At 47.6% G+C, this 22,884-nt stretch overlaps 1 protein-coding gene across 2 annotated transcripts in view; it reads right to left on the reverse strand.

The window, feature by feature from the left end:
* Window positions 1–22,884, reverse strand: part of RALY (RALY heterogeneous nuclear ribonucleoprotein) — a 140,645-nt gene that overhangs the window by 86,563 nt on the left and 31,198 nt on the right. The window contains exon 2 of one of the 2 annotated variants that reach the window (XM_063172148.1): window positions 4,443–4,527. The exons of the other annotated variant lie outside the window; for it this stretch is intronic. The gene's annotated coding sequence lies outside the window, so the exon portion shown is untranslated. The remainder of the gene's footprint in view (window positions 1–4,442; window positions 4,528–22,884) is intronic. 2 annotated transcript variants of the gene reach the window in all.

Genomic DNA, 22,884 nt, shown 5'->3' on the forward strand with positions numbered 1-22,884 from the left:
GAGTTGGATCCTCCTCTCTTCCCTCAACCTGAGACCCCTGTGAACACGGTCACAGGCAATCCTTCACAGGAGCCAGCTCAGAACATTGAGTTTTACCTTCAAAATTTTCTTTGTGTCTTTGAATTTTTTTTTACAGAAGATAAAGATTGGGGAGAGTGCATTTTGCGGGGAATTTCTGCTTGTGCCCTCCTCAGCCTGGTTTCTGTTGGCTCACAACTCCTGTGAAGCTTCTCGAGTGAGCTCCCAACTGAGTGGTCTGTGAAAAATGCATGTATTTTATGATTGGCTTTTCCCAAATATTAAAATGAATATTATATGTGTTGTGTTAGAAAGTAATGCTGGTTTAATTCTCTTAAGTACTGTGTTAAATATAGTTTTAGTTTATAAAAATTGTTAAAATAGAAACAATGCCATGTAGGATACTTTTTTTTAAAGAAAGGACTCGCACTGAGACAGCAGCCACAGGACACCTGAATCTTTCAGAGATTCTCCATTATCAGAAGAAATGAACTTCTTCCCACCTCGAAGACGCTGTCAGGATTCAGAGGAACAAGCTGACACTGACCAGACAGAATCCTGTGTTTGAATGGAATTTATGCATCATGTATGAGGTGTATGAATATGCAACATGCTGTTGCTTTTAAGGGTTAATCCTCTGTTAACGTGGGTCCTTTTTCGGGCTTGTTCTGCCCAGAAAAGGTACCTGGACATCCGTAACTCTTTGTATTTATCGTCTCATATTGTCCTAATTCAAATTGTCCAAATTATTATTACTCTAACTGTATTACTATTTTTATCACCATTTCATTATTATTAAACTTTTAAAATTTTAAAAACAAGTGATGGGCGTTTTTCACAGATCCAACCCTGATTCCCTGACAGAGGTACCTCGGGCACAGAGGGGAGCTCAGTGCTGGAATTTGGTTTTTTTAGGCTCAGCCACGAGCCCTGTGAGGGTCCCATCCCACAGCCCTGGGCACTGCAGCCCTCCCCAGCTCCTGCCCCTGCAAGCTCCCAGGCTCTGCAGCCTCCTCCTGACCTGGTGTTCTCTAAATTAAGCAGCTGTCAGATCCCTTCCTTCCTTGGCCCACGGGGTGCTAAGAAGGTCACCACAGACGGGAGCTTAAAGGGCTGCCAGTGCCCCCCTAATCCTGGCCAGGCAGGACTGCCCTGACAAGGACCTGAGCAGGTGATTAGAGCCTGGAATATCTGTGCTCAGAGCCCTGCTGGCCCCTCCACCCACACAGAACATTTCAAAGCATTCCATCCCTTTTTGGCTGAGGCACCCAAGGATGCTCCTCTGTGTGCTCTCATTGAGGGCACTCCCAGCCCTGTAAGGATGGACTCAGTACCAGCTATTTCCAACTCTATTCCTGCAATAATGGGCATTTTCATCAGCCTCCCTTGTTCTCCAGTCACTCTCTGTGTGCTTCTCTAACTGCCTCAATGACAGATACTCCCCCACTGAAATATCTCCCGAGGAACAGGGAGCTCTGCAGCTCCTTCTGGGATCTGCCTTTATTCTGGGTGCCACAGTTAAGTGCGGGGAGAGGTGAAAAATGAAAGAGCAAATCATCAGGCAGCAGTGTTCAGGTGTCAGGAGTCCTGAGGGAGGGAGGAACTTGCTGGATAAAAGACAATTCCCTCCACTTACAGTAAATACCTTGTACAAAAAGAAGGGTCCACAGTTCAAAACTCTACTGAATATGCCAATAACCAAAACAAAATTTGGAAACATTTCTGGCATTGTTCTTTGTAAAAATGTTTTCAATAGTAAAAATCCATGGATTTCTCCAATGCTGCTGAATCCCACAATTTCATTTGCTGAGTTAAATCCTGGTCTGTGGAATTAGGGTTCAGTAGCTGTCTTTGCCATGCTTCATTTTGATTTGAAGAAGTTCAGGTGAGTCTTTTCCCTGCTGTTATTCGGAGTTTCCTGGATTAATTTCCAAATAAGATCCTTATTTACTGGGGTGATATCTCCAGGGGTCCATCACCAACAGCACAGCTCCTGCCTCTGTGATAAGAAGTTTTATCTGATCAGGTTTGTTTTTTCTCTCTTCTATGCAATATCCAAAGGCACACTCCAGCTGTGATGCCAATGAAAAGCCAAGTTCTGCAAACCCTGCTGAACTGGAAACTGAGGACCCACCCCTGGAAGTGCCCACAGCCAAGTTGGAGCAGCCTGGGACAGTGGAAGGTGTCCCTGCCCATGGCAGGGGGGCACTGGATGGTTTTTAAGGTCCCTTTCTAACTCATTCTGTTCATCTGTAATTTCTGCTTTAACCATCTGCCCAGGAGCTGGAAGAGAAACCTACTGCTAAAACCACACTGCTGCATCTTCCTGCCATGTGCTGAGCACAGAATGAGGACACCCTGAAATCTTCACCCTCTGCTGAAGCAAACCCCAGCTTTCACTGCCCTGAAGTCCAAGGAAACTCCCAGCAGAGCAGGCAGAGCCCTCCCTGACCTCGGGGCTCAGCAAGCACAGCAAGTTTCCAACAGGCACAGCCATTCCCAGCAGCATTTCCCAACCCTCAGGTCATGCTACCACTGCACTGATCCCTAAATCCCTTCCCATTGCTCCATAAAGCCTCTGCTTCACAGAGGTGATTTCAGCTCAGCACCCTGGCCAAGCTAGGTGTGGGGGATGTTAAACTTCCTAAATTGTGGGGATAGGAACTCCTCTGTCCTGCCCTAAGCACTGACAAACACAGCCCCAGTGCAGGGGAAGGGTAGATATAATCCAATTGTGTCAGGAACCCACGTCTTAAAAAAGGAACCCACTAGGCCGCGGCAAAACATCCAAATATGGATAACATTGTAACCAGACCAGTGAAGAGATTTTTGCTTTTATTTCCAGCACATCAGTCTCAAAATACAAAATGGAGACATGACAGCTCACTGATCCACACCAAAAATGTCTCACCCAGGAGGGCTGATACAGAAATACATAAAATCATCTCAGTCTAGATTTCAGCCAATCACACACAGAAAACACATATTGACAGGCATTCTATCCAATCTTATAAAACACACGTAATGATAGTTAAAACAAAGACTGGTTCATAAGAGACAAAGAACAGAGTTCTATTCATGCTAACCTCTAAAGATATACATTAAATAACCTTGCTGCCATCCTAAAGCCAATTCTACAGAGGCCTATTGTTGTTTGTCACGTCTACTGCTTGGGAAACTTTTCTGCTTGCATGGGAAACTTTTCTGCAATGCTAACAAAACTCCAATCTAAGGCGTACATACTTTTTTTTTTAACCATTTCCTAAAAACCCTTCAACTTTATGGATTCCAACACCCCAGCAAGGAAACACCAGGGGAATGTTCCCTCCCAGCCCAAGGGGCAGAGGCAGCAGCAGAGCTCTGAGCCTTCCCTGGCCCCAGCCCCACACAGCAGCAGCAGCAGCTCTGCACCTTGCCTGCCCCAAGCACAGCACTTCCAGGGATGGTTTTAACTTTGATATTTTCCAAATTCTCTGCTCTGTTCAGGTATGTAACTCTGACACTTCCTATTAGGTGTTAGCAGGTTCTCTTCACAGTTTGACAAAGCAATCCCTCCCCAGCTGGAGAATCAAGGACAACCTTTACCCAAAGAGCACAAACAATGCAAAGAGAAGGGGCAAGGCAGGGGGCTGAGATTTCATGATCTGGAGCTGCAATTGGACAGCTGAACCCAATATGTAGATGAACCAAAACTGATGAAAGTGTAAAAACTCCTGACCAGGATCCATCTTAAATTCAGTCTGGGTGCAGCCCTGGCCGGGTTCTTGTGCTGTCCCTTTAAGGCCTTGCAATAAATCCCTATTTTGTCCATTTAGCTCTGTCTAGTCTCTGCTCTAGATCAGCCTTTCAAGGCACCTCCACCTGCCTCTCCCTGCCTGCCCTTGCTCTGGGATGAGCCCAGCAGGGTTCACCTCCAGCTTATCCCAAGCACACTCATTTTCACCTCCCCATGACAAACTGCAAACAGAACTTCAGCAGCAACACAGGCAATGAATGTGACACGCAGACATGCCCAAACCCGTGTCCAAAACAACCCACAGGGTGTAATTACAGACTCAAAAACAGAATTAAGCTAGGAAAGACCTTTGAGATCCTGAAGTCCAACCTCTGACCCAACACATGGCACTGAGTGCCACATCCACACCTTCCCTGACCACCTCCAGGGACGGTGACTGCACCACTGCCTGGGCTTCAAGTGGTGAAGCAGCACTGGGGACAGGTTCTCAGCACACCCACCAACCTCTGACTGCTGAACACTCACACCAGCCCAGGGGAAGGGAAATCAGCCTCTCCCAGCAGGCACCAAGGGAGGAACCCTCAGAGTGCCCCGGAACCAGGGTTCTGTCCAGCCCCTCTCCTGCCAGGGGGGCGCTGCCCCAACTCCCAGGGCTGTGCCCCCCCAGGAGCACCCCAGAGTCACTCACCAGGGCTGGCTGGGCCCCCGGGCTCTGTCACTGTCCCCGTGCCCGCAGCGGCCGCGGGCGCAGCTCCTCTCCGTGCCTCTTCACCCTGCAGGAAGCAGCACATGCAGGAGGGTGAGCAGATAATCCACGACTTTCTGGGAGCTCTGCAGGGCTGGGAGCAAAGCTGCTGCTGCTGTCTGCAAGGATCAGAGCTGGGACTTTCTGAGCTAAGACTCTGAGCTGCTTAGCAGGGAGCTGGAAGCAGAGCAGACAGGGGTGGTTGTGTTCCCAGGGCTGAGCACTGGGGGGTTGGTTCAGGCTGGCTCAGGCACCAGAAATCCCACAAAAACTGCTCCATCGGGTTAATGCTAGCACAGGACAGGGATGGAGGCAGGCAGGAATTTTTGGTCACCATAGCTGAGGGAAAAACCAGAGTTTCTTCTATAGGACGTGAAATAACATAATGTGGACATGCAGCTCTTCCAAGGTGAAAACAGAATTCTTAATTTTTGACTCTAACATTTATAGATTTCCAAAAGTGACAGTGGATTGGAGGGTGACAGTGCCACCTCTCCAATGACACTGGACAAACCAACAGTCCATCAAAATTTTCCTCTTCCATAAAAGAATGCAAAACAATGAATTATTTATATAAAGCGTGTGAGAAAGTTTGCTACAAGAATGTAAACATCAGAAGGTTTAGAAAAAACTTAAAGAATCAAGACAACAGTGAAATATCCCACAGTAAAACTTTTTCATAGTTTTGTTCATTTATTTATTTCATATTTGGAAAATATTAAATGTTGAAACTGAAAATTTTACTTTGAGTTAGGCCATGGGAGACAAAACAGGGAGGAACCCCCTTTAATTGATGCACTTTAATTAACTGCCTGCTTTGTCAAAGCCCTGCTCCTGCATTCTGAAGCAAATTCCCAGCTTTTCAAAATAAACAGTACCTCAATTTGGCTTTAGTCTTAACTGATCTTCAAATGTCCCATTTTCCTGGATCCATCCCCACAGAATCCCAGTGAGGTTTGGGTTGGAAGGAACCTTGAAGATCATCTTGTTCCAATTCCCTGCCATGGGGAGGCTGCTCAGGTCCTTCAATTAGCACTTCTGCGCCCATCCCACGCTGGGCTGGGTTTCTTCAGCCACAGAGCACATCAGCCACCTTTCCTGAGCCAGCTTTAGGGCAGGGATGCTGCTCAGCCTGTGCTGGGAGCTGCCTCTGCTCCCACCTCTCTCCTGGGAGCAGGATGTGCCTTGCAGGAGGCAAACAGCACAAGAATCTCCTGTATCACAGACAGGAAACCCTAAACCAAGGCCAGGATAGGTTTTCCTGTTTCACTTCAAGGGGCAGACCCAGCTCCCCATCGTCCCTAATTTTATATCTTGACATCTCCATCTTCTGCCTGTGAATTCTCTCCTGCTGTCACAAGGTCACCAGGCCAGCTGGAAAGCCATTTTTCACACCCTGGCTAATCCAGAGGCACCTGGCTGCCTCCTGCCAATGGCAAAATGCTGACAACAATAATAATTAGTGGGCAGCAGGACCGTGGCTGGGTGACTGCACTGGCCTTTACTGCACCAGCCAAAAACTCAAGGGATTCAGGAGCAGCTCCTGGCTCTTCCCCAGGCTCCTTTTGTGACCCTGAGCTCCATCTCTGTGCTCTGAGGTTGGTAACACTTCCCAGACGTGGCCATGCAGGTAAATTAATTTATGGTAAGGAAATAATTCATTAGGATGTGAACAAAGGTCTGTTTAGAATAAAATTGTAATTTGCTTAAGCTTTTCACCACATTTGTGCATTAACTGAATATTTCCAATATTCTCACAATGTCTGTCTGAGCAGATTGAGTGGAACAGGGTGCCCAGAGCAGCTGTGGCATCCTTGGAAATGTCCAAGGCCAGGTTGGACAGGGCTTGGAGCAATCTGGGACAGTGGAAGGTGTCCCTGCCATGGCAGGGGTGGGATGGGAAGAGCTTTGAGGTCTCTTCCAGCTCAAACCACTCCCTGATTGTGAGAAATGATGCTCACTTCCAAAATTTAAAAGGTTTATAAAAATCTTATCAAAAATACAACAGAAGACTGAATAGAGAAAATATTACAGCACCAGGAGCAGAGGATTTTCCACACCATGTGCTCATCCACACCATGGAGGTTTCACCTTTTAACCCTTTAGCCCCTTCCAAAGTTCTGTCCACTGGCTCCTTTTCCCTGCCCAGTGGTGGAGATCTCTGCCTTAAATCCTGACTGGAGCTCAGGTGCTGCCATAGTGACAAACTGACCCTCCCAAATGTCCCAAACCCAGGCCAGCCCTGATAACAACACAAGGGGGTAAAACGTAACTATAAATCTATAAAACTTCTCTGAACATATACAGGATATTTGCCTTTTAATTGTGAGAGTCCACCATGGCATCACTCATCTGTCACACTGTCTCTGTGAAATGTCCAGGGCCAGGGGATGCTCTGCAGCAGGAGGCAGGTCAGGAGGGGTTAACTCCTCCTCACTCAGCTGGTTCTGTCATGACACTGATGAAATCCACCACAGGACAATGCTCCATGGACCAGCACCCATTCTGCAATCAGATCAGGGCTGGCAGAGTGCCCTCCCTGTCCCAGGCAGAGCACAGGCACCCCTGGAGCCCAGCTGAGTCACAGAAATTCTCAGAATGCCCAGGTTGGAAGAGACCTCCAAGATCATCGAGTCCAACCCAGCCCCAACCCCTCACCCAAACCCCGGCCCCCAGTGCCACATCCAGGCTTTGTTAAACACACCCAGGGATGGGGACTCCACCACCTCCCTGGGCAGCCATCCCAGAACTTTATCACCCTGTCTGTAAAAGCTTTTTCCCAGTCTCCAGCCTGTATTTCCCTTGGTGCAGCCTGAGGCTGTGTGCTCTGGCTGTGTCAGTGCTGCTGCAGACAGAGCCCAGCCCCAGCTGAGCACAGGCACCTTCCAGGAGCTGTGAGAGTGATGGGGGCAGCCCTGAGTCTCCTTTTCTCCAGGCTGAGCACCCCCAGCTCCCTCAGGGCTTCCTCACAGGGTTTGTGTCCCCAGCCTCATTGTCTCCTCTGGATGCTCTCAAGCTGCTTTCCCTGCATCCCTCCCCAGCACTGCCCCTGCCTGTGGGCACCGTGCCAGCCTCCAGACACCCCCAGCTCAGAAAGGGAACGAGAAAGATCCCAACATCCCCAGGCAGATGGTTTTCCCTGCCTGTAAAACACGAAGGGGGCTTGTAGCCCCACATTTCTCTTCACAGAGAAAAGCAAGGCACAATTGTTCCCAAGAATATTTCTGGGATTCACATTCTCTGAACCTCAGAGAAAGCAAACACAATTCTTATCATTTGCTGTGCTTGTGTTTGTGCCAAAGTAGAATGCAACATGAAGATTATTTACCCAAAGTGAGGATGTTTTGTTTCCTTGGCCTGTCAGGGCCAGGTGTGTGTGTGTCGACTGTTGGGGGACAGTCATGAGATTCTGGGCAGTGTGTGCAGGGTTGAGTGCTTGGCAGGTTCAGTTTTAGATGTAGAGAATAATATATAATACATAATACATAATACATAATATATAATATATAATATATAATTATAATGTATAATATAGAATATAGAATATATAATACATTATATAATATATAACATATATTACATATAATATATAATATACAATATATAATATATAATACATAATATATAACATATAATATATTATATATATTACATATAATATATAATGTATAATATCATTGTAGATGATTTATTATTATTATTATTATTATTATTATTATTTACTATTATATATCTAATATATTAGTATATATAATATAATAGTATATATATAGTATATAATATAATTAGTATATATATATAATATAATATATATAATATATAATATACTTATATATATATATATATATATATATATATATATATATATATATATATATATATATAAGTATAATATAGTAATTAATTAGCCTTCTGATATCCATGCAGTCAGATGCACCATTCTCTCCCCTTGGTGGGGCCATCACGGCATTGCCAGAGGGGCTCAGTGAGCAGGGCAGTGTCTGCTGAATCCCAGCACACCAGGACAGCCCAGAGACAGGAGAGAGGAAAGAGAAGCCCTGAGCAGCCTGTCAGAACAGCAGCAGTGGGGATAATTGGTTTGTACACATTCCTCCCCCACCCAATTACCAGCTCAGTTTGGTGGTTGATTGCACAGCACTCTGGGCCAGCAGAGCTGCTGCTGTTTCCATTCCTGCACACATCACCCCGTCCCTAAATCATCTCTAATAGCTCCTCTCCTCAGTGCCCTCCCAGCTCCTTCCAGCCCCATCAGCACGAGGCAGGTTGCAGATATGGAGGAGCTGACATTTCTCTTTTGAGTAATTTGCAGTGGATTTCTTGCCTGTTTGATGTAGTCATTTTGTTCTCTGCACTGATGTGACATTAATTATTGTTAAATATTCTTATCTGTTACACACAGTTCTGTTTAGATAAAGGTCAGTGCGTGAACCCCTGACAGTGCTCGTTGCTGCCATGCTCCAAAGCCAATTTGTCATCCTCTCCCTTCAATACCTTCATCTTGGTCTCAGTTCATTTTTCCATTAATTCAGGCACAGTAGAGAGCCATTAAAAAATGCAAAATCTCTCAGCTGTTCAGCTCAGAACTTGGACAGGGAATGATGAGGCTGAGGAGCACCAGTTGCACAGGGAGGGCAGGGAATAAAGCTCAGAAAAATCCAGCAGCAGGTTTTAAGGAACTACATGGCTGCCCCTCAAAAATCTGTGCATAATGCTGCTTTAATGATCAGCTAAGCCTTGTGCAGCACAGCCTGGTGTGAGATGGGGTAACAGCACAACGCAGAGGCCCTGGCACAGGGTGCCCAGAGAGGCTGTGGCTGCCCCTGGATCCCTGGCAGTGCCCAAGGCCAGGTCAGAGAGGGACTGGAGCAGCCTGGGACAGTGGAAGGTGTCCCTGCCATGGCAAGGCTGGCACTGGATGGGCTTTGAGGCCCTTCCCAACCCAAGCCAGGCTGGGTTTATGATTCTCTGCTGTGCCCACATCACCCTCTCTAGTCAGAGGCCAAGCTCAAGCTGTCCCAACGTCCCAGAGCAGAAGCTCCTCCAGCAGGGACCCATCTCCCCCAGACCTGAGGAGCAGCTGGGCCTGTCCATTGTTGAAAGCGAAGGGAGACGACCCATCTTTGTTGTTGATCAGCATCGACTCCGATTTATTGATTAAATCAGCCACTTTATAGAACAGTGTTAATTAACTTCATGCATATTGCAAAGTTCAAGCTCACGATAGGTTGCAGAGAAAACTCTAACCCCTCCTTTTGTTTTACAATACCTGTGGTTTGTTTATTGAAGACAGGACCAGCGTTCTCACTGTGATATGAAAAGTTCTCAAAACCTTCCTAATCTGTTCCCAGAGCAGCTATCTGTTCCCAGAGAGCCCAAGGACAGAATGTTTTGCCTGTTATGGGAAGACTGTCTGAGAATCTTATTGTTTATAAAGTGGTGCTTGAGAGAGCCTAATTATTTATAGAATCAAGCCTGGGAAATGCTGCTTTATCTCTACCTTTTACTTTTCCCTCAGCTGTATACCTTCATGGCCTCTTTCTTTCAGCCATGCCTGAACCAGACTCTCCACAGCCCATGGCCAGGGAACCTGCACCAGCCTCTGCTCTGTCCTGCTTTTGGTCTCTCTGCCCAAAGAATTCCCCTCTGCCACCCTGAGGAGTCACTCCCCACCATGTCACCTGCAAGGTGGGACTGCAGAGCAGGGACAGCCCTGCTGGGACTCACTCCAGCACCCTCGGTCCCTGCATGCCTTGGGACCCCTTGAAGAGCCCAAAATTGAGTCTCCACAGCCCATCAGGAGTGCTGAGAGCTCCCAGCAGCCCTCAGATGGCTGTGCCTGGGGCAGGTCACACGTCCTGCAGGGACACGTGGCAGCAGGGACAGCCCAGCTCAGCTCCCACTGCAGGAGCAGGGCTGCAGCTCTGGGGCTGAGCACACCTGTGGGGCTGCCCAGCTGCACCTCGTGGGCTCCTGTGCTCCACCCAAAGCCCTTGGAGCTCTGGTCACTGAGAATTTCAGACTTTCTGTGTTTTAGGCACTGACTCCCAAGAGAACACTGCATTGACCTGAGGCCATGGAGACGCTTCCAAAATGGAATGACAGAACTGGGATTGGGTTTGAATAGAGTTGGGAGTGGGTGTGGAGTTTGAATAGAAGTGTGTGATATCACAGGGTGGAAACTTAAGAGTTTAAGGTAATCATAATACAGCAAAATATAATATAATATAATATAATATAATATAATATAATATAATATAATATAATATAATATAATATAATATAATATAATATAATATAATATAATATAATATAATATAATATAATATAATATAATATAATATAATATATATATTATAATATATATATTATAATATATAATATAGTAATATATTGGAGCAGCCTGGGACAGTGTCTGCCCATGATGTCCCTGCCCATGGCCTGGGTGGCACTGGATGGGCTCTAAGGCACTGGATGAGCTTTAAGCCCAGTAATGTATATATATAATATATATATTATAATATATAAAAATATATATTTTATAAAATATTATATAGTCTATATATTATATATATTTATAAGATTATATATATTATAATATATATAATACATATTTTATAAAATGTAATATATTTGATATATTATGCACAGTATATATATAATATATAATATATAATATATAATATATAATATATAATATATAATATATAATATATAATATATAATATATAATATATGTTGTATGTTATATATATTATTATATATATAATCCATATATATAATATATATTATAATATATAAAATATATATGTCATGTGCTCAGCCCAGCACTTGGCAAATGGAAGAACGTTTGAAACTTTATTCTAAGTGGCATTTTATATATATATTTATAGCAAGATGGAGGTTTTAGGGCAGAGCCTGAGAGGCTGCTCCTTCTTCTTCACCTCCAGCACAGCCATAACCCAGAGCCAGTCTGGTCACACTCCAGAGTCCAGGCTAAGGGAGGCTGAGAGAGCCCCACAGAGCTCATGGGACCCATGGAGAGGAGCTAAGCCCTCAAGCCAACCAATACAGTGACAAGGACCAGGGTGAAGATGCTCAGGAGGCTCCAAAGCCAAGAACAGGACACTGCAAGGGCTCAGCTGCCTGCAAAGGTGGCTTCTGCAAAGGTGGATCTGGCATGACTGAAGTAGCACATCATGAATCATGTGCTCAGCCCAGCACTTGGCAAATGGAAGAACATTTGAAACTTTATTCCAAGTGGCATTTAATTTTGCATTGTGCTAAATCATTCTGTACTTGTAAATAAAAGGGAATGAACTCCCAAACTTGTCCCCCACTCGGTGAAACACAAGGAAATGGTGCAAAGTGCTGAATGTAATCAACTGTGGGGTTTTTTCCCTTCACTTGGAATCTCAGAATCATTAAAGCTGAAAAGGACCTGTAAGACAAATGAGTCCAACAATGCCAAGCCCGTGTCCCTAAGCCCCATGCCCACATGTTTTCTGAACACTTCCAGGAATGCTGACTCCACCACTGCCCTGGGGAGCGTATTCCAGGGCTTCACCATTATTTCTGGGAAAAATCTTCCCTAATCTCCAATCTAAAGCTCTCCTTGCACAACCTGAGGCCCTTTCCTCTCCCCCTGCCCCTTTTCAGTGGCAGCAGAGCCCAGCCTGGCTGCACCCTCCTGTCAGGGAGCTGGAGAGAGCCAGGAGGTCCCTCCTGAGCCTCCTTTTCTCCAGCAATTCTTTTCTATAATGGAATGGGTGGGTGTATCATCACCATTAGACACAGTCCTTACATCCAGCCCTTAATTAGATTGGTCTAATTAGAAATTCACTCAGTTATTGTACACTGAGTGTGCAATAAAGTCCTGCCTGGGTGGGGTTCCATGAGACAGGCACAGATTCCCCTGGAGCTTCCAGAGCTGACTGATAACCTGGAACAAATGACACCTGCAGTGCTGGGACCTGCACAAGGTGTGCACAATGCTCAACATCAGGCTGATTCTGCATGGCTGAAAGGCAGGAATCAGGCAAAACCATCTCATTGATCAGAACCACAAATAAACCCCTGGGCAGATGGATTTTGCAGCCCCTGCTGCAGCAGAGCCAGGGGAAGCAGCAGCTCTGCCCCCTCCTCTCTGCTAAATCAGGAGCAGGAGAGGGGAGAGCTGGGTTGAGAAAGGTATGAGGCAACACAGGTCCTCTCCAGCCCAGGGGACACAGTGTCCTGAGGCTAAAAATACAGAGACAAACCAAAAAGTCAAGGCTAGCAAGAGGCATTAGCAGAGGCTGTTTATTTCTGTGGGCAGGGAGCACCCAGAGAGAGCCCAGCACTTGGTGCTGCCTGACGGACAGGCTGCTGCAGCTGGAGGGCTCAGGTTTCCTGCACACACAGGGAACTGTCCCTGTCCCCACTGTCCCCCTGTCACACCTTGCCTGCCATTATTTTTAGCTGCTGCACAAAGCAGGGTGATGTGCAGGAGCAGAGGGACAGAATAAAGCATGGAAACACCACCCTGGGGAAGGCTTGTGGTGCTGTTCACAGTGGTTCCAGGATGAGGGAAGAGATGAGAATCTTGACTTTCAGAAGGCTGATTTATTATTTTATTATATTATATTAAAAGAAAATTATATACTAAATTATATACTGAAACTAAACTAAAAGAACAGAAGAAAGGATTTCATCAGAAGGCTTGAAAGGAATAGAAAGGATTGATAATAAAATCTTGTGGCTGCTCACAGCCTCGACACAGGTGGCTGTCATTGGTCATCAAGTAAAAACAATTTCACATGCTGGGTAAACAATTCTCCAGATCACATTCCAAAGCAGCAAAACATGGAGAAGCTGAAGCTTCTCAGGAGAAAAGATCCTGGCAAAAGGATTTTTTATAAAATATGTCTGTGACATAGGGATCCAGGCTCATCAAGGTTTGTGAATAAACTCATCCAGAGTGGGATCCAAGATGGAAATCTCTGTACCCGGCTTTAGCAGTGGGAGATGTCCCTCACCCTGGTCAGGGCTGGGCTGCCCCTGCTGCCCACAGTGCCCCACCACACCTGGACACACCTGCCACAGCCCAAAGGCCCCTGGAATGCTTTCACCACCAGAACCAGTGGGACACAACTTCACTGGCAGCCCTAAGGACAGGGATGTGTCCTGAGCCTGCTCCACACAGAACCATCACAGAATCCCAGAGTGCTTTGGGTTGGGAGGGACATTTAAGACAATCTCTGTCCACCCCCTGCCACGGCAGGGACACCTCCCACTGTCCCAGGGTGCTCCCAGCCCTGTCCAGCCTGGCCTTGGGCACTTCAGGGATCCAGGGGCAGCCACAGCTGCCACGGGCACCCAGTGCCATGACTGGAGCTGTCAGAGCTCAGCTGCCCTCACCTGGCACAAACACCCCAGTGATACCAGTGTGGAGCCAGTGGAACACCAAGGGAACACCACAAGGGGCCCCTGGCACTGGCTGTGTGCCAGGCTGAGCCTCCCACACAGGGCTCTGCAATTCAGTTTGCCTTCCTTCATTAACCACAATGGATTCACATCCCAACCAGAACTGAAAACAATCAATTATCTCTCTATTTAACCTCACTGCCATCTTCTCATTCCCTCTGTCCCATCCAAACTCTGGCAGGGCTGACAGAAATTTGGCAAGCTCTTCCCACTGCAGGACAAACTTCCAAGGTAAAGAAAGGAAAACATCCCAGTTTCTTCTGCAAGAGTGATTTCAGCACTAACTACTGCAGAAACATGAACAGAAAACTCCAGAGTGGTTAGTGCAGCTGATCCCTGTGCACCTTGCACTCCAGAGCAGGGACTGAGCTCTGTGTCCTGCTGGAAGGAACCACATCCCTCTGATGGAAATGCTGCTGGACAAGCAGGCACTTGGTTTTCAAGGCTGATAGCAGAGGTACCTCATGGAAAACTGCACCCAAGAAGTTTCACCCATCAGCAGAGGCTGTTGGCTCCAGGAGCTGGTGCAGCAGTGAGAATCACAGAACAAAAGATCTCCAGTGTGGGACTGTCACTGTCATATTTTCTGGAAAAATCCCCTTGCCCAGGATTCTTCTCTTGGGAAGCTGAGAAGCCTCAGAGAAAAAGGAAAACAATATTATCTCATTTGCTTCTCCTGTGTTTTGCTGCTTCTAAGAACATGGAGTCAGATTTATCATTTCTTTCCTCCACAGGAGGAAGGAAATGCAAATCCCACATGGGATAATTAATTGTTTGTGCTCCTTTGGCCTCTGAGAGCATATCAGAAGAGGCAGAGCTGGTCTGACACCGAAGGGAAGGTGCTACTGCTGCTCTGCCATGGCTGAGCTTTGGCACAAACCCAATAAATCCCAGCCCAGCAGCCACCTGGACCCTTGGTCATGGTGCACAGACCATGGGACCACAGAACTCTGACCAGCTCCTCACCCTCATCATCACTGACCCCTCCTGAGAGCCTCCTCCCAGGGGAGTCAGTGGTCCCAGGGCAGCCACAGGAGGTTCCTCACAGCCAGGGGACCTCCAGGGTTGTCCCCACCATCCACACAGCCCCAGCTGGAGAGGGGGATGTTCATCCTGCACCCAGCTGGGTGGTTTGCTGGACACCAGCAGCTCTTTTCTGTACTGGAATGGGTGGGAGTATCATCACAATTAGGCACAGTCCTCACATCCAGCCCTTAATTAGATTGGTCTTATTAGAAATTCACTCAGTTATTGCACAGGATGGATAAAGTCCTGCCTGGGTGGGGTTCCATGAGACAGGCACAGATTCCCCTGGAGCTTCCAGAGCTGACATAACCTGGAACAAATGACACCTGCAGTGCTGGGACCTGCACAAGGTGTGCACAATGCTCAACATCAGGCTGATTCTGCATGGCTGAAAGGCAGGGATCAGGCAAAAAAAAAACCCACATGGAAAACACCATGACAGTTCCTACCAGTATCTCCTTCTTCTGCAGAGATATCCAAGCAGCACAATCAGGAGGCTGATGCTGCAGCCCCTGGTGCTGCTCTGGAGCCCCAGACACCCAGCTGGGACCAGGAGATGGGATGTCCCCAAGCCACCACTGTGGTTTGGTCACAGGAATGAGATATTCATGTACAGAACACAGAGAATGTCACTGGGGGAACTCCTAAAGGATCAGAAGGCTTTTGTAGCAGGTCAGGCAGGCAGATGGGAGAGCTGACCATGGAACTCAGATCCAGCCCACTGCTGCACCATCTGGGGAGCTGCAGCATCATGCAAGTTGTTTGCCCTTTTTGGGCTGTTTATCCTAGAAAATTCACCAGTTGAGAGTTGATCCAGGCTGCTTTCCACAGGGCAAGAGTCAGGTCAGACAGAAAATCACCTGGGCTAAAAGAGAAACTGCTACACAGAGAAACCAGAATGGTTTGGGGTGGAAGGAATTTAAAAGGTATTTAAAGACCATGGCATTCCAGCTCCCCTGCCTGGGCAGGGATTGCACCCAGGCTGCTTTGAGCCCCATCCAACCTGGCCTGACCAGGTTCAACCAGATGCTTTTACACTCCAGCTGAGGGGGACACAACCCAAAGTCATTTTAATTCACCCCAGGACAGAAAAGCATCTTGTGGCACTGTCAGGAGCTGATCTGGACCCACCCTGTGGCCCTGCAGCCTTTAAAAGCTCCTGGGCATTTCCTCCTGGCATGGCTGTTGGCACAGCTCTGCACCAGGCACTGTGATGGGCTGAGAGCTCTCTGCACCCCACAGGAGAACAAACAGCACTAAACATTCAGGGAAGCAGCAAGAAATGCTCTCCTGAGAGACCTGAACCTGAGGGTTTTTTTCCATTAGACTATTTTTACAGATGGGGAAATGAAGCAAGAAGGCAGAAATGGCCCCCAGGCACAGAGTTATTTACTGGTAAGTGAACAGGCAGCTCTGCTATCAGATGTACACAGGGCTGCAGCATCTCCACCCCAAGGAACTCCTCCCAGCCCAGGGATGACCAAAGGCATGCTCACACCTTCCCCTGCCTGGGACAGGGGTGGCCAAAGGGCCACCAAAGAGCCTCTGAGAAGGGAACACCTGTACCACCCCTTACAACTCTGTGTCACCTTCACTGGCTCGCATCTGTAGCCACGATATTTTCTGAAAAATCCCTTTGCTAGGATTTTTCTGCTGAGAAGCCTCAGAGGAAAAGAAAAGCAATGGTTATCTGCTGCTGTGGAATGCAACAGGTGCATCTGGGATTGGTCTCATGTGGTTGTTTCTAATTAATGGCCAATCACAGCCCAGCTGGCTCAGACTCTGAGAGTCACAAGCCTTTGTTATCACTCCTCTCCTATTCCTTTCAAGCCTTCTCATTAAATCCTTTCTTCTATTCTTTTAGTATAGTTTTCATATAATATATATCATAAAATAATAAATCAGCCTTCTGAAACATGGAGTCAAGATTCTCATCTTTTCCCTCATCCTGGAACACCACCACACACATCCAGCTGGGAAAAGTCATGGCAAGATTTGAAAAAAGCCGGAGAGAGAGAAAACAGCAGATCTGAAAGTGGAGCTACCAATGCTCCAAAAATCCTGGCTTCTCCTGGTGGGTTTTATTCCATGACACTGCACTTTCCATAATCTGGCAGGTGGGAAAAGGGGAAGCAGTTACACAAACAAGTAACTCGTGAGGATAAGAGCATTTGATTAAGGGGCACTTCAAAGGAGGTTCTTTATAAACATTTGAAGGACTCTAATGCATGTTTGCAGTCATGTTTGGAGATAATTTAAACAAACTGTTTAGTTGCACAACCAGGTACGAGTCAGATTATACAGTAAAATCTGGTTTTCTTCCTCTTGCACAGCTTTCCCTTAGGTTTGTGGTCCTGCTACTCAAATTTCTCCCAGTCCTGCTTGTGGGAATAACACTTTTCCTGCTCCCCTTGCAGGCTCCCAGTGCCCAGTGACTGCAATCACAGCCCCGAGTGAAACTCAGGAACCCTCCAGCTTCTCAGGCCAATCACAAACACACAGCAAAGCTGGAATTTCAAACATTGCTTGAAGCTGAACAGCTCTGAGAGCTCTTCACCAAAACCACTTGATGGACAAGCTTGGGGAGAAACCTTCTGTCTGGAGCAGGGGCTGGTGCAGAGGAACCTGTGTCCCACAAGAGCCTCTGAGATCCCAGAGAGCTGCTCCGAGGGCATCATGCCAGCATGGTTTGGCTTGGAAGGACCTTAAAATTCATCTCATTCCACTCCCTGCCATGGCAGGGACACCTTCCACTATCCCAGGGTGCTCCCAGCCCTGTCCAACCTGGCCTTGGGCACTTGCCAGGGATCCAGGGGCAGCCACAGCTGCTCGGGGCACCCTGTGCCAGGGCCTCAGCACCCTCAGAGTGAGGAAGTTTTCTCTAACACCCAATCTAAACCTCCTCTCTCAGTCAGAAGCCATTCCCTGTGTCCTGTCTCTCCATCTCTTGTCCAGACTCCCTCTCCAGCTCTCCTGGAGCCCCTTTATGCAGGAGGTTTCTGAGGATGATGTCCTGTAATACTCCAAGAACAGGGGGAGAGCAGATGGACTTAGGAAGAAGTGTGGTGGTGTTCACAGGGGAGGGAAGGGAAGGGAAGGGAAGGGAAGGGAAGGAAGGGAAGGGAAGGGAAGGAAGGGAAGAGAAGAGAAGAGAAGAGAAGAGAAGAGAAGAGAAGAGAAGAGAAGAGAAGAGAAGAGAAGAGAAGAGAAGAAGAGAAGAGAAGAGAAGAGAGAAGAGGAAGAGAAGAGAGAGAAGAGAAGAGAAGAGAAGAGAAGAGAAGAGAAGAGAAAGAGAAGAGAAGAGAAGAGAAGAGAGAGAAGAGAAGAGAAGAGAAGAGAAGAGGATCTGACTCCATATTTCAGAAGGCTGAATTATTATTTTATGATATATATTATATTAAATGATCTATTAAAACTAAACTAAAAGAATAAAAGAAAGGATTTCATCAGAAGGCTTGCAAGCAAGAAGGAAGAATGATAAAAAAGCCATTAATTAGAAACAACCACATGAGGCCAATCACAGATGCACCTGTTGCATCCCACAGCAGCAGATAATCATTGTTTACATTTTGTTCCTGAGGCCTCTCAGATTCTCAGGAGGAAAGATCCTAAGGAAAGGATTTTTCATAAAACATGTCTGTGACACAGAAGTTCATTCTCACTTCACTTAAAAGCAGAAACCCTCCAGTTTTAATCCAAAGCCACTCACTAAACCAGAACAGCAGCTGTGCTAACTGCAACATCTACTGTGGGCACCCCTGCAGCTCCCCACCGGCTTCTGCAACTCAAACCTTGCACAAAAATCCCAGGAGCTGCTATCCAGCCCCTCAGCTCTGTGGCAGATCATGCAGATGGTTGGGATTCAGGGATGGGATGTCAACCTTTACTCACACAGCGGCTCCAAACCCAGCTCTGCAGCTGCATCCCAACACAGTTCTGAGCTCCACAGTGGAGCAGTTCTGCTGAGAACCCCCCTTCTCACCCCACTGTCCCCTGCTGGGTCAGCCAGGGTCAGCAAAGCCACGGGGCAGCTGAGCTGTCCCTGCTGTGTCAGCAGCTCTGCAGGGCCCTCCTGGCTCGCTTTACTGCTGGGCACACGTGGCTGCTGCTGGCCCAGACAGATGGAGGCAGGTGGGCACACGGGGGGGAGGGCCTGAGCCCACCCCCAACCCTGAAGGGAGATACAAGAACTGCCCTGGGTTGTAAAATATGTGTTTCTGTCCCAATGTGTCAGAGCTGGGGCAGCTCTCTGCTGTTCCTGGGGCAGTTTTTTTCTTTCTCTCTCCACAGCCAACCCTCCCTCCAGGAGATCTCTGCTGTCCATGGCCACTGAGTGTCCCTGCAGGGCTGATCCAATCCCAGCATCCCATGGGAGATGCTCCGCCCAGGGGAGGAGCCAAGCATTCCTGCCTGGATCCAATCTGAGCCTGGCACAGCACAGCAGCCTCTGCCCCCTGCACTGCCAGAGGAGCAGCTTTCTGCTGCCCTGCATGGCCAGAGGGAGCCCAGGCCCATCTGCAGCAGCCCTGGAGCTGCAGAGGAAAACTCCCCCCTTGTGCAGGATCCCTGCTGCAGCACAGCCACAGCTGGCACTGCAGGAGGGCTGAGCCCCCATGGGATGGGGCTGGGACACCCCCTGGCACACAGGGGACAGGGCATGGTCTGACTCTGTCAGGGGTTTGTTTTGTAATGCTGCATTTTTATTTTTAGTTTTCCTAATAATGAACTGTTATTCCTACTCCCACATCTTTGTCTGAGAACCCCTAATTTCAAAATTTATAACAATTCAGAGGGAGGGGGTTTGCATTTTCCATTTCAGTGGAGGCTCCTGCCTTCCCTAGCAGACACCTGTCCGTTCAAAGCAAGACATTCCTGGTTTCAAAGAGCATCCTCCCTGGGTTGATTTAGCCCAATTTGTCCTAAATTGATTTCCCATTCCCATTGGCTTAAGGGAAGAGCAAAACAGCTTGGAGGAGTATTACTGATTCTTGCAGCAGAGCAGATCTGTGCTGGTTAGAAAATGTAAAGGTCTCATTGGGGCAGGAATATCAACTTGGGATTCCTGGCTGTGTGTGGAGAGGAGATTTTCCCCTCCAATGCTGCCCCAGCTCTGGATCCTGAGCACAGGAAGCACCTGGAGCTGCTGGAGGGATGCAGAGGAGGAGATTCCCCATGGATCCCCCAGAGATGCTGCGGGGGGCTGGAGCTCCTCTGCTCTGAGGAAAGGCTGAGAGAGTTGGGGTTGCTCAGCTGGGAGGAGAGAAAGCTCCAAGGAGAGCTCAGAGGCCCTTGCAGGGCCTGAAGGGGCTCCAGGAGAGCTGGAGAGGGACTGGGGACGAGGGGACGGAGGGACAGGGACACAGGGAACGGCTCCCACTGCCAGAGGGCAGGGATGGGTGGGAGATTGGGAATGAGGAATTGTTCCCTGTGAGGGTGGGCAGGCCCTGGCACAGGGTGCCCAGAGCAGCTGTGGCTGCCCCTGGATCCTGGCAGCGCCCAAGGCCAGGCTGGACAGGGCTGGGAGCAGCCTGGGACAGGGGAAGGTGTCCCTGCCATGGGGTGGACCTGTGTCACCCTGTTCTTCCAAGCCTTCTGATGTTTACATTCTTGTAATGCAGTTTCTCACACACTTTTATGTAAATAATGATTGTTTTACATTCTTTTCTGGAGGAGGAGAAATTTGATGGACTGTTGGTTTGTCCAGTGTCATTGGAGAGGTGGCACTGTCATCCTCCAATCCACTGTCACTTTTGAAAGTCAATAAATGTTGGAGTCAGAAAATAAACTTCCCTTCTTTTTACCTTGGAGGTTCCAGTGTGGGTGTCATTTTATTTGGCGTCCTACAGTGACAGACCTGGATGAGTTTTGAGGTCCCTTCCAACCCAACCCAGTCTGGGGTTCTCTGATCCCCTCCTGCTGTTGGGCCTGGCTTTTCATAACCACCTGGAGAACGCTGGTGATCCAGCATCCCTGGAATTCCTTAGGATTGCAAATGGGACACAAATCAGAAATAGACCTGGCCTCCACTCAAAGTCTGCCTGTTCAACATTTAAATATTAACACTGAAACCACATTAAAGATGGGTTACGTAGTACAGTCTTACCTCCATTATTGCACCTCTCACTTCCAGGGAGCCTAAACCACTGCTCCAGCTGCAGAGCCACATCTGCACTGAGAATGTCACATCCCACACAACAACCTGCCAGAATCCCTGAGGAGGTGCCACCAGGACAGCATCCCTCACCCACCTGTGTCCTGCTGTCTCTCCCCTCAAAAATGCCATCATCACCTTTCCACAAGCACGAGTCCCCATGAGATATTTTTATGCCCAGCCAAGCTGTGCCACGGGGCACAAGGTCCCTTCCACAGAAACCTGTGGGATCTCAGCACCTCAGGACTGATGTGCAGAGTGACCGAGACCACCCTTGGGGGGCTCGGGAGTCCTGGAATGTTGCCAGAAGTTGTCTGGTGGCTGGACTTTGATCCTACACAGGAGATGACACCTGTATGAGGATGGGAGGATTTCACTGGGGTGAATGGTGAAGGGATAAGTTAATTAGAGTGTGAAACACAGGGTTTGGGATTTCTGTACAGGGGGGTCTAGAGAAGTAAGATGGAGGAATTGGGGCGTGTGCTGTCCTTCTTCTTCTTCTTCTTGGCCTTCATCTTCTGTGGTGATGTTGGCACTTTGGGATTGGTTATTACTAAAAGTGCACTGGTTAATAAGGGTGAAAGGTATTGGGGGAAATAGGTAAATATTGTATACGTAATTTTGAGTATAAAGATAGGTGACCGCCCCGGGGGCTCGCAGTGTGCTCATGGCTGGCTGCTGTGCAGACCTCTGTCGGGGCCGAGAGAAAATCTTTTAGATAAACAATTAATAAACACTGAGACCGAGAAAAGATCTGAAGCCTCTTCTCGTCCTTTGGAGCACGGGCTGCCCAAGGCCATCCCGGGCCTTTCCAGGCCATAAAACAGCGAGAAACCGACAAAACCAACCTCTGCAGCTCAAGCCTGGCTTCCCTCCTGGGATGTATGGTCAAGGAGGAGTAGCAACCATGGACATACAGCTATTCCCTATTCTTACAAACCCCAAACAAAACAAAATCCAAACCCCACATGCTTTTAGGGCGGGGTATATTTCGCTGAGTTTAAACAGGAAGCACTGGGACAGTAAAAACACTAAAATCCACACAACTGCTCCCCTCTTTTCTCATTTAGATTCCATGTTCCTGGCCATATTTAAGTCACAGGATCCCAAATGTTCTTCAGTACTAATATCCACCCTTGCATGTCGACCTGGAAGATTTTTCTCTCTCATTCTATAAAATAAACTTTTAGTTTTTATAAACTACAGCGCCAGTTCAAAACTGGACAAAAATCAAAGTGCATCAGCCCTTCTCCATGGTGGGCTGCTCCATAAATTAAACCAGCTCAGGGAGCAGGACAATGAATTGGTGACATTGCTGTGCCTGGAGAAGCAGCCAGAGAGTCCAGGAGGAAAGAGCAGACAGAGGTTTCATATCTCCTCTGCCTGCTGCAGCACATCTGTGAGAGCCTCAAAGAGACCCCCCAGCTTCCCAAATGTGGTATTTTTGAGGTCCCCTGTGTAGGGAGGAAAAATGAATCTGACTCCATGTTCTTAGAAGGTTAATTTATTATTTTATGATATTATCTTATATTAAAGAATGCTATACTAAACTAAAGAATAGAGAAAGGATACTTACAGAAGGCTTAACAAGATACTAAAAAAAAATTAATGACTCTCCAGAGTCCTGACACAGCCTGACCATGATTGGTCATTAAGTAAAAACAATTCACATGTTGGATAAACAATCTCCAAACCACATTCCAAAGCAGCAAACGCAGGAGAAGC

This window comes from Melospiza melodia, chromosome 19, assembly GCF_035770615.1.
Source record: "Melospiza melodia melodia isolate bMelMel2 chromosome 19, bMelMel2.pri, whole genome shotgun sequence".
Lineage (NCBI taxonomy): Eukaryota > Metazoa > Chordata > Aves > Passeriformes > Passerellidae > Melospiza > Melospiza melodia.